This window comes from Balaenoptera ricei, chromosome 2 (genome assembly GCF_028023285.1).
Source record: "Balaenoptera ricei isolate mBalRic1 chromosome 2, mBalRic1.hap2, whole genome shotgun sequence".
NCBI lineage: Eukaryota > Metazoa > Chordata > Mammalia > Artiodactyla > Balaenopteridae > Balaenoptera > Balaenoptera ricei.
Window position 1 is genome coordinate 18,995,452 of NC_082640.1, and position 20,618 is coordinate 19,016,069.

Sequence of the window (20,618 nt, forward strand, 5' to 3'; positions counted from 1 at the left end):
ACAGAATGCAGGATAAAAGTATGGCATTCCAAAATAACTGCCATTTTGAACAAAAATACTAAATGTAACTAGAACTTAGGCATAACATTTATATTAACAAACAGTGGTATTGATTTGTATTGTAATGGAACCTTGGGTTTCAGTCTCAGACCAAAGTTAACTTGCTTTGCGACCTTGGACACGTAACTTCACCTCTCTGGATCACTCAGTGAATCTGACTGGCAGAGACACACTTGCTCATGTTTTCACCACCTGTCTTACTGTTTCTAAACACACTCTGCGCAGCCATTCTTGCGTCACGATTGGTGGATGCTGCTCTGCGTGGATGTAGGAAGGCTGGATCCACTGAAAGACAAGTCCGAGCTTATCTCTGAGCTTCCCCGGGAAAATCGGTTGTCTCTTCCAGGGCGCCCTCCCAAAGAAGGGTGGCAATTGGCAGATACAGCTGTTCTTAGGAGGAGGACGTGGGTGTCCAGAATTCAGCTGCTGCCTGTCCTTCCCGGGTCTGTCCTAATGCACCTGACTCTGCAGCTTGTCGTCCAGTTGGGTTTTACTGGACCCTGTGGTGGTTCCTGTCCATGGTGATGGACAATGAAAATCTTGCAACAGTGAAGTTGGGCATTGGAATCCTCCCCCGACAAATGTCTTGAGAAGGGTGCTGCATCTCTGTGTTAGCCCCCAGGTGATGCTTATCCTTCTTAGACCTGCAGACCCAAAGCTCTGGGGGCCACCCCGGAGGAGAAGGGCTTCACTCCTGCCCTGTGGCACTTCCATGGAACTTGGCCACTTGCAGGCTTCCCAGATCTGCCTCTGCTCACCAGCTCCTGGATCTTCTGCAAAGGACCTGCATTTGGGGGGACCGAAGGAGTTGGGGTCCACTCCAAAGAGAAGAGCAGCATTTGGGGGGCAGCATAAGGTAAAGCAGTGACTGTGCAGGGTCGGGACGCACGAGTATGAGGCCTCGCCAGGGCACACTGGGCATTTGGTCTGGCAAGTCTCAGAGCTTGGCTGGATTCCCAGAGCTTCATCTTTCTTTAAAGCAAAGAAATGTGTCACCCCCTGGGTCACCCTAAGATCCTTCCACTCCTAATACTCAGTTATCCTACGAATCACTTAGTTATTCTGAGATTTTCAGGAGCAGTCTCGGGACTCAGAACGAGAGATTGACTCACCCCTGCAATATTACGAAAACAAACACAGAATTTGGGAAAGCCTACCGTGAAGCGTTCCAGGGTCTCACCAGGGAGGGAAAGACGAGCATCTGGTTGGTGCATTTTCTGCTCCCAGTCAGGACTGTGAGTGTGCAGGTGGCCCACTGTCACTGAGGCAAAGTGGACACAGAAGGCCTGGGGCACCAGGGGGACAGGACCACGTATAAATGGGTTAGACCAAGGCAGGAGGCAAGGGGACTTCATGCAGATGTTCATCTGACAAGAGTCCCAGGCGGTAACTGATCACCCTCTTGTGTTTCTGGTTCTTTTTCTTCTTAATCATCTTCTTGTATTTTCATTTTTATTATATTTGATCGTTATCTGCATCTCTTCTATCAGCTTTTATAGTCCTATACTGACTGATGGCCTTTCAGAAGGTCAACAGTGGATTTAAAAGTACATTGGTAAGGAAAGACAAGGTAGGGGTAGGGAGAGTAAGAAGTACTAACTACTATGTATAAAATGAATAAGCTACAAGGATATATTGTATAGCACAGGGAATAGAGCCAATGTTTTATAATAACTATAAATGGAGTATAACCTTTGAAAATTGTGAATCACTGAAACTTTCGTAATATTATAAATCAACTATACCTCAATAAAATATAGTAATAAACAATAATAAAAGCTTACAGAAAGTATTTAAAAAGTACATTGGTAAGAAGTAGATTGGCCTCATATATAAAGTGACTCTTTTAAAGCTTATGTTATTAAATGTAATGGGGAATTTAATTGGTGAGATTTTAATGTCTTCAAATATTTATGGCTATTCTGCTTTTTCATTTTTCAGAATTTCTCTCAGGCTTCCAAGATTTAAAAACAAAAAGGTTTTGTAACACATAGTGAAAAATACATTTCTGTGATATCTTTGTAAGATTATTTAATGGTGCTTTGATCTGAGCCCTCATTGGAAGAAACAAATGTGGATTTAAATTATGGAAGAGTTCCCTGGTTATTGTTTTCTGAAGGATTGAAAAAGCTAATGGTACAAGGGAGAAAATGGTACCCTAAAACTCTTAAGGCATCCCCAAAGAGCTCTTGTTCATTAAGCCTTAGTGAATTCTTCAACATGCAGCCCCTGTTTTCCTGACTTTCTTTATTCAGCAAAGCCAAGAATGTGACCCCCTCCCAAATTTTTTTTTAATTATTATTTTTTTTAATGCTATTCTTGTCTGCTTACATTCTTTTTTTTTTTTTTTTTAATGTATGTATGTATGTATGTATGGCTGTGTTGGGTCTTCGTTTCTGTGCGAGGGCTTTCTCTAGTTGTGGCAAGCGGGGGCCACTCTTCATCGCGGTGCGCGGGCCTCTCACTATCGCGGCCTCTCGTTGCCGAGCACAGGCTCCAGACGCGCAGGCTCAGTAATTGTGGCTCACGGGCCGAGTTGCTCCGCGGCATGTGGGATCTTCCCAGACCAGGGCTCGAACCTGCGTCCCCTGCATTGGCAGGCAGATTCTCAACCACTGCGCCACCAGGGAAGCCCCCAAATTTTTTAAACAAAATTAAAATGCTATATACTCATCAGAATAGTCAGAATCTTACTTTCCTTCTTAACTTACAAGTAGTGGTTATGCAGTGAAGTAGATGTTCCATGTTCCTGCTAATTTTAGTTTGTCAGCATTTTCTGGAAGCAACTAAAAGTCATATGTATTTAGACAGCTATGATTTCTGCCAACCCAGCTAGCTTCAGGAACTGGGGGGGTTTCATTCTTACTTTATGCCAAAACCTGTTTGGGATGATGGCTGTTACCATTAGTCTTTTGACCTCTGATTTGCATTTATTTGAAAAATTTGAGTTGATCGTCCTTAATAATTAATCCCATTCCTATGTGTTCTTACTTGGATTGCCCATGAAAACAAAATCAGAGTTTAATTCACTGAGTAAAGCATTAGCCTTATTTTATAAGTGCTAAAGAGCAAGCATAATTTATTGCACAAATAAAACTAAGGAATAGTATGTGGTTTTTTTCCTTAAATTCCTGCAGACACATGGATTTGGAATTCCTTTTCTAATTTGGGATTTCTCTTCCCAGGAACACACTGACTTCTGTTCCCAGGAACACACGCCTCACAGCACAGAGTGATACATTTCATGTCCTTGGGCTAAAATATTCTAGTAGATCCATTTTCAGAACTTAATCCCAGTCTTGAAATATTTAAATTCTTTTTTATATTTATTCCCCGGCATGAGCCTGATGCCCTGCATACATCGTTAATCCTTTGGGTGAAAGAGGATCAACCCAACAGAAACATTCCTCTTTGCATTACCTCCTTGTGGAATAAGGAAGGAGCAGAAAGGGATGTAAGAACGTGTTCATCTAGAATCAGAAAATCTCAGTGTTGGAATTATCATCCACATTCATTTTCAGATGAGGAAATTAGGTTCAGGATGTGAAGTGAAGGGGAAATGAACATGAAGGTCAAGTCTGGCTTTGGCTTTGGTAGCTAACAAATAATTGGTCCTGATGGGAACCATGTTGATTTTTCACATTGAGTACCTTGAGGATTAAAACCTCATTGCAAACCAATAATTATGTAGGTGTTGATATTCAAAAGTCACATGTTCATAACTCCGTTCAATTGAATCTATCCCTCATTTAAGATGAACACAACTGATGGAAGGCATGGGTCCCATATTGAACTGAGTTGCTGACTATGAAGCTAATAAGTCTGAAGCTTCCCTGACACCTACATGCCTGATTACATACTTGCAGCAATGAACCTAAAAAATCAATGTTATATTTACAAACTCCAATGGTAAAATATGTGGACAGATCCTGCATACAGCTGGACGTAATTTAAAATGTATGCCTCGTCCTTGGAGCTGTTCCTCTTATGCCACTCTTTACAGTCAGTCAGGACTCGGGGAGCCCTCCATGTGCACACAGTGCTGTGCTGATAAAAGAAGGGAAAGACATTGTCCCTGCCCTCCAGGAGCTTACAGTTGAAGTACAAAGATGAAGTGTTATTTTCTCATAAATGAGGGGACAATAGGAAATTAGAATATAGACAGAATCTATGGATAAGGATCATATACTTATAACTTAGAGAAAATATGCTAATGGACTACAGAAGTCAGGGAAGGCTTCCTAGCAGATATGGGACTGTGGCCGGAGCCTTGGAATCTTTGTAGGATACAAACTGGAAGAGAAAAGGGATTCTAAGCAAAGAGAGCAAGTGTGACATGGTGAGGCTGAGGGCCAGTGTGAAAGGATAAAAATATGTGCAGTACATCCAAGGGATACTGAGTAAGTAGGGCTGGGTTTGTGGGAGCCTGGAAACCTGGGCTTCTGCCAGGAGAGATCGGATCTGTGTGCTCACATTTTCATTCCTCCAACAAGGCAGCTGCTGGAGATAACTGCCTGGCCTCAGATGAGTTCTGCTATGGATTAGCTCTGTGACCCCAAGCAAATCACTTAACCTTTCTGAACCTCCGTTCTCGCATCTGTAAAGTGAGGACAAAAATAGTACTTCCCTCCTAGGACGATAATGAAGATTCAGATGAAAAGAGACCCCGTGCCTGGAACACAGTGAGTGTTCAGTATGTGTTCATTATATTTTGATTCTGGCCTGCTGCCTGTAAGGACCAGCCTTCCTAGGCAAGCCCTTCATCCTACTTCACTCACCTAGAGAAGATCATCCTGAACACAGAGAGGACGTGGCAGCAGCACCTTCCTGTAGAAAGCCGTTCTCTGAGCCATCCCCGAGGACCGCAGGCTGGAGGCTGAGGCGACCTAGGCCACAGACTCAGCCTTCGCTTTTGCAGAGTCAAGAGACCCAGAAGGGCTGGGCAGGGTAGCTGAGGAGAATGGAAGAGCAAGAGGAACTAAGTTACATCAGTGGGAATGAATCATCCAATTCCTGTTTGAACCCTTTTCCCCAGGGAGCATCCTTGCCTCAGACAGGCACCCAGCAGAGTTAGAGCCAATGACATGGGCATCAGCTTCGGCTTCACTGGAATGGCTAACATGGTCGCGTCCCCAAGCCCTCCCAGCTGCCATTTATACAAGGAGAATGAATCCTTGACTGCACACCACGAGAAGGAAGAGTGACTTGGTCTCCCCAAGCCATTAAAGAGTTTCCAGTGCCTCAAAACGCAACTAGTGGGCTTCCCTGGTGGCGCAGTGGTTGAGAATCTGCCTGCCAATGCAGGAGACACGGGTTCAAGCCCTGGTCTGGGAAGATCCCACATGCCACGGAGCAACTAGGCCCGTGAGCCACAACTACTGAGCCTGCGCGTCTGGAGCCTGTGCTCCGCAACAAGAGAGGCCGCGATAGTGAGAGGCCCGCGCACCGCGATGAAGAGTGGCCTCCGCTTGCCCCAACTAGAGAAAGCCCTCGCACAGAAATGAAGACCCAACACAGCCAAAAATAAATAAATTTAAAAAACAAACAAACAAAAAAACCAGTGCCACAAAATGAGATCATTTCCCTAAGGAAATTTTCAAAGTGAATGATTTCTTAGGAATTACAAAAGAACATGACTTTGCTTGGCAGATAGAATGAAGTGATGCCAATGAGTGACATGGAATTTTCTAGAAGAAAGTAGAAGAGAAAATATTTACCAAAGGTTTGCCAGACATTCTGTAAGCATTCTGATGTCTTGACCAGTTTATTATATTCTGGAACATTTCTCTATTCCTAATTGAATCTAGAACCTGGGCAAAGCACTCTTTCTTATCCAAGCAGATACCCTAATATTTCCCTCAGTCAACACTGCCAATGTTCATCTCCAGCCAACACTGTTTTCTTCCTTACCCACCTCCACACTTCCTATATGCCCTATAGTCTTAAAAGTCTCAAGGAAAACAACAATGCCATACCACTACACACCTATTAGAATGGCCAAAATCCAGAACACTGACAACACCAAATGCTGGTGAGGATGTGGAGCATCAGGAACTCTCATTTGTTGCCGGTGGTACCATTTGTTGCAAAATGGTACCGCCACTTTGGAAGACAGTTTGGTAGTTTCTTACAAAGTTAAACATAGTCTGACCATAGGATCCAGCAATCGTACCCCTATGTATTTACCCAAATTAGTTAAAATTTATATCCATATGAAAATCTGCACATGGATGTTTACAGCAGCCTTATTCATACTTGCCAAAACTTGGAAGCAACCAAGATGTCCTTCAGTAGGTGAATGGATAAATAAACTGTGGTACATCCAGACAGTGGAATATTATTCAGCACTAAAAAGAAACGAGCTACCAAGACATGAAAAAACGTGGAGGACACTTAAACACATATTACTAAGTAAAAGAAGCCAATCTGAAAAAGTTGCAATACTGTATGATTCCAACTATGTGACATTCTGGCAAAGGCAAAACTATGGAGACAATAAAAAGACCAGTTGTTGACTGGGGTTTGGGGGAGTGAGGGATGAATAGGTGGAGCACAGAGGATTTTTAGGGCAGTGAAACTACTCTGTATAACACTATAATTGTGGATACATGTCATTATACGTTTGTCCGAACCTGTAGAATATACAACACCAAGAATGAACCCTCATGTTAACTATGGACTCTGGACAATTATGATGTGTCAGTGTAGCTTCTTCAATGATAACGAATGGACCACTCTGGTTGGAGGTGTTGATAAGAGGAGGGCAGCTATGCCTGAGTGGCAGCAGGGTGCATATGGGAAATCTCCGTGCCTTTTGCTCAATTTTGCTGTGACTCTAAAACTGCTCTAAAAAAATAAACTCTATTGTTTTTTAATCTAAGGAAAATAGATTCCAGAAAATTAGTAGTGATGTTTTGCAAACATAAAAACTGCTTCTTGCACTGAGAAACAATTCCCATCACTGCCCTTAGACCTCTACTGAATGATATTTTTGCTGTTTTCCCGGTGCTGAAGGACCAGGGCAGGGACCCTCTCCCACTCCACACAGAGTTATACTGTAAGCTCTCTGAAGCCAGTAACTGTCCTATTGAACTTTATCTCCCAAACACACAGCTCGGTCAATGGCACACAGTTGTCAACAAATGTTAACTGAATGGCTGGATGGCTGAATCAATCCAAAATGAAGTCCTTAGTGAAAAAAATATGCTTGACATTTGCTTATTCAAATGCAAGGGGGGTGGGATGGAGAGGAATCTTCCTTTTTTAAAATAGTGAGACATGTATTACTTATAAAACAAATGTTTTCTCATTGTAGAGGATTAAAACGTACACATAAAGAAAGAAATACAAAGTCCCTATTCTTTCACCCCACAAATATAACCATTCATAATAGGGGTATTTTTAAGGCATAATTATACACGTAGCAAAGGTGGAAAGAGGAATGGTTCAAAGCACAGATCCTAGAGCCAGACTGCCTAGATTCTAATCCCAATTCTTCCATTTACTAGCTGGGTGACCTTGTATGTATCCTTTAATACATTTATTTTCCATGTGTTTATAATATGCAGGGCTCTCTATGCTCAGAGACAGGGGCTTGTCCCATTCAGATCTAAGGGCAATACTGCTTTTACCAATATTGATCAGAATCCAAACACATGATCTCAATATAATGTAAGGGGAGTCTAGGAAATTTGGCCTTCCTGTGTGCCGAGGAAGAGGAAATGAGTGTAAGCCATGCCCGTGTCATTAAGTATCATTTGGAAACATGACTTTTAGTGGTGGCAGTATTCCAGCATATACGTAACTATACTGTATTCAGTTCTCTCCAATTTATAGCCCTTCACACAACAGACTCTCACAAGGCTTCTGAAACTTCCTAAGATCACTGTAGATTCAGAATGGCCAAGTCAGCTCAAAACCATGAAGACTCTTGGGGTGAAGGACAATTAGAAGCAATCGTCCAGCTCCAAGACAGGTCCACACAGACAGCATTTCATGTAGGACAACACTGGTCAGCATCAGTGTGGAAATTCCGGTTAAGTCTCACAATGGTTAACTAATGTGCACATGTCTTAGGAACATTTCTTAAATTTCATTCTCAGTCTTTATTTCAGCAGATGAATACCACAACTCCTTTTTATATTCCTTTATCTCCATATATACATTATAGGAATATATAGATACTGTGGGTATATGTGAGTATACATATTTTTCTTCTAGTCTCTCTCTCCACACACACATATATATAGTCTAATGTATAGTGTATATAGTATATATGATATATACATACATGTGTGTATATATATATATATATATATATATATATATATATATATATATACACACACAACAGAGAGACTAGAAGGAGAGAGTGGAAGAAAATATACCAAAGGCTAAATTTGGTTCTCTTTACACTGGAGATCATGGATGATTTTTTTCCTAATACTTTTCTACATTTTCTAAATTAGCCATAATTTAGAGACTTCTGGGACACTATCAAATGAAATAATATATACATACAAGAGTATCCATGACATAACTCTTAGCTACATCTTCACCATTATATCGTGTTATCACACTATATGTTCTTGCTATTTTAAGTTATGTGTGGGTCCTTAAACAAGTTTTTTTCTTTTTTTGTTAATATTGCTTTCTCTTCCTGAATGCCTCTCAAGTCTTCTTCACCTAGAGGCGAATTTCAGGACTCATTTCAGATCATTAACACTTCCGGAAAGCCTCTGCTTTCGTAAGTATAGCATTGTAGAAAGTACTGGAGATCTTACCTTTCCAGAGGAGACACCTTCTTCCTGGGAATTAATTATTGGAAATCTCTGCTCCCTTCTCCCCCCAAACTCCACATCACCAAGTCAATAACTCAGTGGCTGTCTCTTCTTCAATAACCTCTTTAATCTGCTTACATCTGGGTTCCTTCATTTTTTCTACCCCTTTCCTCATCTGGTTCAGAATTAGTGGGAGAGGTAGTAGAGAAATCATCAGAAACCAGATATTAGGAAAAACTTCTTTACCTTAGCCAGAGAAGAGATGGTTCAGCACCAAGGACAAGGGCACCCATGCCCGGCTGGGCTTTCTTCCCTGCCCTGTCGTCCCCATCAGTATTTTAGCTGCATCATGCCTGTGTTCCTTAGGTTAAGAGCTCCTCCTCACTGCTGAGTTTATCTCTATCAGAGCTGTCACTTTATACTGAAATTACTTGTTTCTTATTATCTCCCCTGCCACACTTAGGGGTAGCCTCCTTAGCTGCACTTAGCACAATTCCTGGGGCATAGCAGACTCTGCAAATTATAGACGAATTAATAAATGAAACAATGACAATAAATCCACAAATAGATTTCATAAGACAGAGTAAAATCCAAGGACACAGTTAGATACAACAAGTATGCTTGGAAGCAAAGTCATGTATTTGTTATTACTCCTTCAGACATTAGTTCTCAACCCTGGCTGTGCATCAGAACGATCTTTAGAGATTATTAAAAATGCAAAATCCAAGATGCTACTCCAGAAATGTAGAATAAGAATCCTAAGAGTGGGGGCTTGTCATGTGTATGGGAGGCGGGGGACAGGTGATTTCCAAGGGCATGAAATAATTCTTCCGCAAATAGTCGTAAGGGCTGCCACATCCCTAGAGGGAGAATCAGGCATCTGGAGAGGGAGGAAGCTCCCCCTGCTCTTGTTTATATGAGCAACAGGACCCGATCTTTTCATCTAGGTGAAACAGAAATCAGGAGGATTGTGTCTTTATGCTGACATCTACTGGTCTCTCACTTCTGGTGTAATAGTACAGGTAAAGTTATTCTTTCAGGTCCTTCCCTTTCCATCTGCAACCTACAAGTAAACAGTCCTCAGAACCATTTCACTTCCCAGGTGGTGCCAGTAACACAGGATAAGTCCACTCTGCTTCAACTAGGGAAGCAAAGAAATGCCAACAACAGCACAGTGGATGTGAAAGAAAATCTGTTTCAAGCTTTTGATTTCCTTTCTTTTTGTGAACTTCACCTTTCTGGTTATCTTTGTAGAACTAGCTACAAGGTTTTCTCATCAAATATTGATGAGAGGGCTTTCTGCCAGATTTTCCCAAGATCTGAAAGAATTTATTAACTGGACTCTACCATTCAATTCAATTCAGGAAAATCATTCCTGGGTCTCTCATTACATCCACCATTATAGCATTTGACCCAGTCCTGCCCTGAAGGAGCTTATGCTCTGGTTAAAGGATATGGTGTTGGCCTCAAGTTATGTGAATGAAGACTCTGGCCATCCTCTTCATCACTCTTCTGCCGAATCTAGGAGCTGCCTTTTATAACATAACGCTCCTGATCAAAAAACAACTCACATGACAAGACTACAAGGCAGCCTAATATTTTTATTGAATTTTAAAACTTCTTGATTTATTAGCTATGATGTTATCTGAAACTTGTGTTTTAATATTTCTGAATCCCTTATTAATAAAGCATGAAAGTTGTTTCATTGCAGGAGAATATTCAAACTCTAAAAATTATAGTCAGTTTAAAAAGATCACATTAGATGAAATACTGGAAATTTCAAGGTATTGAAAACATTTAGAAAAATAGATTGTTTTAAAATGTGTATCTCCTTCAGTTAATATGAAATGTATATGTTTTCTTCCTTTAGTAGTAAAAATACATCTTCTACATTCCTGATCTTTTCAGAAAGGTTAACCTCCAAAATACAACAAAAACGCCTGCTGTTCAAGGAAGGATATGCTCTCTTTAAATACAACTAGAATCAGTGTATATAAAGTAATATTATTACAGTGTGTTCCATATGGCTCCCATTTCCTGATTTGTCAAAATAGAAATGACAGGAGAGAGACATTGCTAAAGATCCAATGAAAATGAGAAAACCATTACAAATCACCTGCAAATGAACATAAGCTTTATAATTAAACAGTCTTGAGTGTGAATTATCACACAGAGAAAAGTTATTTAAAGCATGATGCGGAATTGTGTCTGTACTGATTTATGTCTTGGAAGTTTAAAATGTAAGGCATTACAAGAGTAGTGCATGTAAGAAATGCAGTTTCTCTTGCATTAAGAAAGGAGTCTATTTTTATCAAAACTCAAAAACTTCCTAGTAATTTATTTCAAAATGCTACCTACATGCCATCAACGGTCCTTTCATCTTCAGCCTGGTAATGTATTTTCTATTATGAACATTTGTGTACAACTGTTTGTGTGGACATATGTTTTCATTTCTTTGGGGTACACACCTAGGAGTGGAACTGCTGGATCATATGGTAACTCTATATTTAATCATTTGAGGAACTGCCAGACTGTTCCAAAGCAGCGGCACCATTTTCCATTCCTACCAAGAGTGCATGAGGGTTCCAATTGCTCCATACTCTCGCCATCTGTCTCTTTGACATCTTTTTGACATTGGTAGCTAGTCTGGTGTGTGTCAAGTGGTATCTCATTGTGGAATTCAGCCCTCTTTGCAGGGATTTGTGATTTGCTAGACCTTGTAAACATTTTTTCTTTGCCTGCGGGCACAAGGTGAAGCTTTTCTGTAGAGGGCATGGAAGGGAGATGGCAAGAGGAAAGAGCCTCTCTTCCTGATTCTGGTGTGCCTTTCTTCCCACTCCCGTGGTGAGGCTGCCACTGGCATGGGAGAAACCCACTGGTGCTCACCCTCCAGCAGGTTTGGCTGGCTCCCCGGCCAGGAAATTTCCTTCTCACCAGCCCCAGCTCAACAGCTGTGGACCACCTTTGGTCTGAGGCACCTCAGGAACCTTGCTGGCATTTGGTAGCTACAGCCGAACCCTCTCCAAAGAGGTCTGAATATCCATCTTGGGGTGGGGGAGCCCTCTTACAAATTTGTTCCTTCCTTGGATTCTCTCCCTTAGCCTAGAGATAGCAACTGTTCCTTGCCTTTCCTACTGTTGTATTATTTGCAATATTTTTTACCCCTTTTAGTAATTACCCACCTTTTACAAGTTAATAATTGCTATGGTCTGAATGTTTGTGTCCCCCCAAAATTCATATGTTGAAATCCTTTTTTTTTTTTTAAAGATTTTTTTGATGTGGACCATTTTTAAAGTCTTTATTGAATCTGTTACAATATTGCTTCTGTTTTATGTTTTGTTTTTTTGGCCACGAGACATGTGGGATCCTAGCTCCCCGACCAGGGATTGAACCTGCACCCCCTGCATTGGAAAGCGAAGTCTTAACCACTGGACTGCTAGGGAAGTCCCCATATGTTGAAATCCTAATGCCCAGTGTGATCGTATGAGCAGGTGGGCCTTTGGGAGGTGATTAGGTCATGAGGGCAGGTCCCTCATGAATAAGATGAATGCCCTTATAAAAGACACCTCAGAGAGCTCCCTTGCCCCCTTCTGCCATGTGAGGATACAATGAGAAGTCTGTGATCCAGAACAGTCCCTCACTTCACCATGCTGGTACCCTGATCTTGGACTTCCAGACTCAATAACTGTGAGAAATAAATTTCTGTTCTTTATAAGTTACCCAGTCTGCAGTATTTTGTTATAGCAGCCAAAATGGACTAGGACAATCTTTACATTAAATTTTTCTTGTTTAAATTACTGGTGTGGTTTATGTCTCCTAATTGGATCCTGACTGATAAAACATTTGCCTTCTTTTATTACAGTTAGATATAGTGAACATTTTCTTTTTTAATTAGTCATAACAACATCAATCTAAAATAGAGTTCAATTTACTTTTACAACCTTAAAGTAGGTTAAAATCTGGGCCTTCCCTGGTGGTGCAGTGGTTTAGACTCTGTGCTCCCAATGCAGGGCGTACGGCTTCAGTCCCTGGTCGGGGAAGTAAGATCCCACATGTTGCATGGCATGGCCAAAAATAAAATAAAATAAAATAAAACCACTTTCAAACACATTTAAAGAAAAAGACTAAAAAAAATAAAGTAGGTTAATTATTGTGGCAGTGCTATCTAAATTCACCTTTGCAAATTTAACATAGTATTAGAATGTCAAAATCTCTAGTAAACAGTTATAAAAAGAAGCCTATAGGGACTTCCCTGGTGGCGCAGTGGTTAAGAATCTGCCTGCCAATGCAGGGGACACGGGTTCGATCCCTGATCTGGGAAGATCCCACATACTGCAGAGCAACTAAGCCCGTGCGCCACAACTACTGAGCCTACACTCTAGAGCCCTTGAGCCACAACTACAGAGCCCACGTGCCACAACTACTGAAGCCCACGCACCTAGAGCCCATGCTCCACAACAAGAGAAACCACTACAATGAGAAGTCCGTGCACTGCAACAAAGAGTAGCCCCCGCTCGCCGCAACTAGAGAAAGCCCACGTGCAGCAACGAAGACCCAATGCAGCCAAAAATAAATAAATAATTAATTAATTAAAAAGAAAGAAAACTATAAAGGGCAATTCTAAAACTTCTGAATCGCCATCACTGTAATGAAAGAGCTGTAACTTTATGTGACAGTTTACTTTCAAATTTTAATTAACTGTCACTTGAAATAAATGCAAAAATATGTGTCCAACTCAGCATAAAATTGGAATGGGATGCTTCATGCATTTGCAATATACATATCCCTTTGGCAACTATTTCCTATCATATTTAACTATAAGGTTATAATTTGGTTTCAAATTGTAGGAGTACTAGGTTATGAAACAAAATAAAATAAAATGGACTAAGGAGACCTTCCTCTGACCACGTTGATTTTAATGGAAACCAAGGAAGGGGCACTGCACTGTCATCCATTAGTTAGTACAGTCAAATTCACAGAGAGCCAGCCTGGGGCAGGCATGGTCAAGAACTGGAAGGAACTCAATTATTCCTTCTCTAATATATTTTTATCTTGCCATTTCCTGTCCTAAATCATGTAGAAGTCCATATTCATGCCCATGGCTAGCATCTGCTCTGGCACCTGCCAACTTCATGTTTGTATGGAGTTCATTTGACATTTCCTGCTCGACAGATAGCTGTTGGTAAATTCTGATGTGAATTCCCATGCCCCAGCATTATGGTCCTAAAACACCTCCATATACTGGAAAGAACTAACGTAAGTTTTTTTTTAAATTTTTTTAAAAATTTTTCACATAAGAACATGGTTTCTTTTATTTATTTATTTATTTTTGGCTATGTTGGGTCTTAGTTTCTGTGTGAGGGCTTTCTCTAGTTGCAGCAAGCAGGGGCCACTCTTCATCGTGGTATGCGGGCCTCTCACTATCGCGGCCTCTCTTGTTACGGAGCACAGGCTCCAGACACGCAGGCTCTGTAGTTGTGGTTCACGGGCCTAGTTGCTCCGCGGCATGTGGGATCTTCCCAGACCAGGGCTTGAACCCGTGTCCCCTGCATTGGCAGGCAGACTCTCAACCACTGCGCCACCAGGGAAGTCCCTAACGTAAATTTTTAAGATGGCATTAACTCAAACTCCACAAGTGAAAAATAAAGCACCAAAACTTTACAATCAGGTCTACTTGAATGTGACTATCAGGGCATTCAGGTTCAGCTTGATTGCCCTACAGCCTGACCCAAGTTACTTTGATACTAACATTTCAGTTATACACAGCTACAGCTCTCAAAGTGGTTCCTTGAAAATATTTCTTTTTAAAACTTCTCTTGAATTTCAGTAGATAGTGTTTTCAGTACTAAGCATATGGTGAATAGCGTGGTTTTATGGCTATAAATGCCCAGTTAATAGGAACAAAGTGAAACAGCCCAGAATCCCAAGGTAGAGGAATCCCAGGGCAGTTCCTCTTTGGTTCCATTATATCCCTGGACATACAACACTTTCTTATCAGATAAGGTGATGTAAGGAAAGGGCAGAAGCTCTGAGAGAGCCAGAGTTAAAACGAGGCCTCTGCCAGAACAAGCCCTGAGAACTTGGCAAGTCATTTACTTCTCTAGACCACCATAAAGAGGGCAAAATACTACCTACCTAACACAGTTATCATGCAGATTAATGAATACAAACGTTTTAGCCAGCATCTGGCGTATGCTAAATGTTCAACAAATGGTTACTAGGAGTGTGGTGGGAATAAATGACATAGTAGTGTTTTTAAAGTTAATTAGCTCACACGCAACAAAAGAATGCTATTGATATTACTCAATTAGGTATATGAAAGCAACCTCACATTAATCTGTGATATGTCTACTCCCATCATTCGAATATCAATTATGACAATATCAAGTCAATTCTCCCAATTATATGTGAAAGTTCCATCCAGCTGCCATAAAGTTAAGGGTAGCTTGCCTTCTGTCTGTGTTCCCCCAAAACTCATATGTTGAAGCCCTAACCTCCAGTGAGGCTGTGCCTTTAAGGAAGTAGTAAAGTTAAATGAGGTCAAAAGGGTGGGGCCCTGATCTGATAGGATTAGTGCCCTTATAAGTAGAGACACCAGAGGGCTCTCTCTTTCCCCACTAACCCCCTTCCCACTCCCTCAACACTCCATCCCCTGTGTGCATACATCTGAGAACATAGCAAGAAAGCCAGGAAGATAGTTCTCACTAGAAACCAAATCAGCCAAGACCTTGATCTTGGACTTCCAGTCTCCAAAACTGTTAAAAAATAAATTTCTGTTGTTTGACCCACCTAGCCTTTGATACTTTATGACAGTCCAAGCTAAGATACCAGTCAACTACTAAAGTGCTGACTTGAAAGAACTGTAAACCTCAGAGAAGAATTATTTATTTACTGAGTAGTTTTAATTCTTATGTATGGCAGCTGAGTTCACTTAAGTGCATAACATGCATAGTTTAGCATCCCTGATGTTTCAACAAATCACTTACTGTATAAGCAATTATAGTTTGTACCCCCAATAGACGCCTCCCAGCACTAAAAGGCTAGGAACACTAAAATGCATTCAGTCAAGAAATCTCTTTATAGCAAACTAGCTTTGACAGGATTAAATATATGAATAAGAAACACTGCATTCAAAGCACTAAGAAATATTTGAATGTCAGGATTTACTTAAATCTATGAAATTTATATAAAGATAATGATCATGTTTCTTGAATGAAAATTCCCTGAGGGTGTACTACCTCAGACACATCCTCTATTCTTATCTTTGATATTTTAAAAAATGTATAGTTTTGGTGACTTTAATATTCCTGGCTTGAGGGACTTGCTGGTGGTCCAGTGGGTAAGACTCTGTGCTCCCAATGCTGGAGGCCCAGGTTTGATCCCTGGTCGGGGAACTAGATCCCACATGCATGCCGCAACTAAGAAGCCTGCGTGCTGCAACTGAAAAAAAAAAAAAAAAAAAGGGAGACCCAGTGCAGCCAAAATAAATAAATAATTTTTAAAAATATTCATGGCTTGCATCTGCTCCTATACTGCTAGTTGATGTCAATGTGACTGGCGGGCACACTGCCACTTAATGTGGCTGAAAATAAGCCACGCACAGAGCCAAGTGCATCACCTGTGGCAGGCTTAAGAATCACAGCCTCATAGATCGGAGACTTTTACTCATCAGCCCTTCAACTCCATCTCAAAGACTTGATTTCATAGCCCCATCAACAGCACAAGGTTCCCTCTTATATGTCCTGGTTATTCAGCCCAGGGTCACTGAATAGTCCTAAGATTTTGGTTATTCATGGCTGAAACAATAAAGAATTTTTAACTTGGCTTTGGAACTGAACATTTCAGTCTGTCATATAAAGCTCCTTTGATTATCCTCTGGACATGAAGTCTGCCTTTCTGTGCTCATTAGCTGAGTTAGAGGCTAGAAAAAAGACACTTTGCTGATCTAAGTACTGAAACAACAGTAAACAAGTCAGATTCAGTAGGTGCCAACAGGAATGCTCCCTAACAACAGCAAAAGACATCAGTAATAAAGTCACGATGATCGATCGTTCAAATAATCTAAACCTAGACACACACACACACACACACACCACACCACATTTTCTTTATCCATTCATCTATCAATGGACACTTAGGTTGTTTCCATATCTAGGCTATTGTAAATAATGCTGCAATGAACATGGGAGTGCATATTTCTTTTTAAGTTGGTGTTTTTGTTTTCTTCAGAAAAATACCCAGAAGTGGAATTGCTGGATCGTACAGTAGTTCTATTTGTAAGTTTTTGAGGAACCTCCATACTGTTTTCTGTAGTGGCTGCATCAATTTACATTCCCACCAACAGTGCACGAAGGTACACTTGTTTTCCTCACATCCTCTCCAATACTTGCTATCTTTCACCTTTTTGATAATAGCCATTCTAACAGCTATGAAGTGATATCTCATTGTGGTTTGATTTGCCTTTCCCCAATGATTAGTGAAGTTGAACACCTTTTCATGTACCTGTTGGGTATCTGTATGTCTCCTTTGGATATGTCTATTTAGTTTCTCTACCCATTTTTAAATCAGACTGTTTGGTTTTCTGCTATTGAGTTATATGAGTTCTCTTTATATTTTGGATATTAACCCCTTTTCAAATATATGATTAGCAAATATTTTCTCTCATTTGGTAAGTGGCCTTTTAATTTTGTTGATGGTTTATTTTGCTGTGCAGAAATTTTTAGTTTGACGTAGTCTCACTTGTTTACTTTTGCTCTTGTTGCCTTTGCTTTTGGTGTCAAATCCAAAAAGTCATCGTAAGACTGATGTCAAGAAGCTTACCCCCTATGTTTTCTTCTAGAAGTTTTATGGTTTCAGGTATTACATTCAAGTCTTTAATCCATTTTGAGTTGTGTATGATGTAAGATAGGGATCCAGTTTCATTCTTTTGCATGTTCAGTTTTCCCAAAACCATGTACTGAAAAGACAATCCATTCCTCATTGTATGTTCTCAGCTTCTTTGTCATAAATTAACTGACCGTGTATTTGTGGGTTTATTTCTAGGCTCCCTATTCTGATCCATTGATCTATGTGTCTATTTTTATGCCAATATCATACTCTTCTGATTACTATACCTTTGTAATATAATTTTAAATCAGGAAGTATGATGACTCCAGATTTGTTCTTCTTTCAAGATTGCTTGGCTATTGGGGGTCTTTCGTGGTTCCACACAAATTTTTGAATTATTTATTCTATTTCTGTGAAAAATGCCATGGGAATTTTGATAGGGGGACTGCAGTGAATCTGTAGATTACTTTGGGTAGTATGATCTTTTTAATAATATTAATTCTTCCTATTCATGAGCATAAAATATCTTTCCATTTATTTGTGTCTGTCAGTTTCTGTCCCTAATGTCTTATCATTTGCAGTGTATAGGACTTTCACCTCCTTGGTTAAAATTTATTTCTAGGTATTTTATTCTTTTTGATGAAACTGTAAATGGGATGGTTTTCTTAATTTCTCTTTCTGATAGCTTGTTATTAGTATATAAAAACACAACTGATTTTTGTGCATTGATTTTGTATCCTAAAACTTTACTGAATTCATTTACTAGTTTTAACAGTTTCTGGTGGCATCTTTAGGGTTTTTTTTAATATATAATATCATGTCTTCTGCAAATAGGGATAGCTTTACTCCTTCTCTAATTTGGATGCCTTTTATGCCTTTTTCTTGCCTAATTGCCCTGACAAAGATTTCCAGTGGTCTTTTAACTTTTATACTAGAGCTGTAAGTGATTTACCCACTACCATTATGATATTAGGTTATTGTGAATTTAACTATATATTTACCTTTACCAGTGAGTTTTATACTTTTATGTGTTTTCATGTTACTAATTAGCATCCTTTCATTTCAACTTGAAGAAATCCCTTTAAGATTTCTTGTTAGACTGGTCTAGTGGTGATGAACTCCTCCATCTTTTGTTTATTTGGAAACTGTCTCTCCTTCAATTCTGAAAGACAACTTTGCCAGATATTCTTAATTGGCAGTTTTATCCTTTCAGTACTTAGAATATATCTCCCCATGCCCTTCTGGCTTTCAAGGTTTCTGCTGAAAAGTCTGGTGATAGTCTTATGGGGATATATTGTACATAACAGGTGGTTTTCTCTTACTGCTATTAAGATTCTCTTCTTGTCTTTAACTTTTGATAACTTAATTATAGTATGTCTCAGTCTGGGTCTCTTTAGATTCATCTTCTTTGGTCCTCTTTGGGTTTCCTGGATCTAATATCTGTTTCTTTCCCCCGGTTAGGGAAGTTTTTAGTCATTATTTCTTCAAAAAAAACTTTCTGCCTCTTTCTCTCTCATCCTTCTGAGATTGGTGTCCCTTCAGCTATCTTCACTCTTTTTCATTCTTTTGTTGTTGCTGTTGTTGTTATTGTTTAACCCAAAATTCTAAAGCTATTATCCAGTCTAAAAAAATTTACTAGCCCAAGGAGAGGAAAAAAAAACAAAAGCAAAATCAAAAACAACAAAACTTCTGAACCACAAATGCCCATTTTTCTTAAGGCAATAATTTGTTTGTAAACTAACCACACTGTAAATTCCCATGAGCTCTCCTAAATGTATCAAATTCAAACCAAATACAATTCCAAGTTCAGGAAGGACTCCAAAAATTGCAGACATGTCCCAAAGGACAATCTAACCTAATCGGGCAACAGACTTAAATGATAACAGCTGTCCTCTCCAAAAAGGACTTGCACGGTCAGGTAACTCCCAGGTTGTTTGTTGATAAATAGAAAAGTACCACAGGAAACTCAAGGCATCAATCAGTCTAGACTCACCTTGTCAGGCTTTTATCTTCAGTCAACAACTTTTCCAATACATATCTCCATAAAAATTCTCAAAAACTTAAAGAGAGTAATCAAGTCTTCTATCAGCCTTCTCATCTCTAATCAAAATACACTCCTCGGGCTTCCCTGGTGGCGCAGTGGTTGAGAATCTGCCTGCCAATGCAGGGGACACGGGTTCGAGCCCTGGTCTGGGAAGATCCCACATGCCGCGGAGCAACTGGGCCCGTGAGCCACAACTACTGAGCCTGCGTGTCTGGAGCCTGTGCTCCGCAACAAGAGAGGCCGCGATAGTGAGAGGCCCGCGCATTGCGATGAAGAGTGGCCCCTCCTTGCCACAACTAGAGAAAGCCCTCGCACAGAAACGAAGACCCAACACAGCCAAAAATAATAAAATAATAAATAAATAATAAATAAATTAAAAAAAAAATACACTCCTCCCTCCGCATTTGCAGTTTTCCACCCTGAATCATGTCCTTTCTTCCTAGTAACTAATGATGGGGAGGAATGATGAAAAAGCAGAGGCCCTTGCTCTAGGCTCTGAAGTAAGAGGGGGAAGCAGAAGCTCACTGTCTCTGCTCAGTGACCTCACACCCACAAAGGGAAGTGCCGTGGACCACACTCTTTCATTCCTCTTTTCTACCATTGAGAGATGAACTCTGCCTCAGGGAGAAAATAAAATAGAATTTAACCCTGATAATGAATTCCTGCCATCACCCCTGAGGGAGTTCCTGTTTAATCAGAGAACTAGCTTTAACATTTTTTGAGCTGGGTCAGTTACCTGTATTAATTAAAGGAAGCATCCAGAAAACCCAATGAACCTAACTCAAGTCATTCTGGCTTTTAAATGCATTGTTTAATTCCTTTGCATCCAATTGACCTGCTAAATTACATTCTGCCTTGTAACTATTAAAATATCTTTGTGTTTCCTAAGAAACTCACAGGCAGATGTT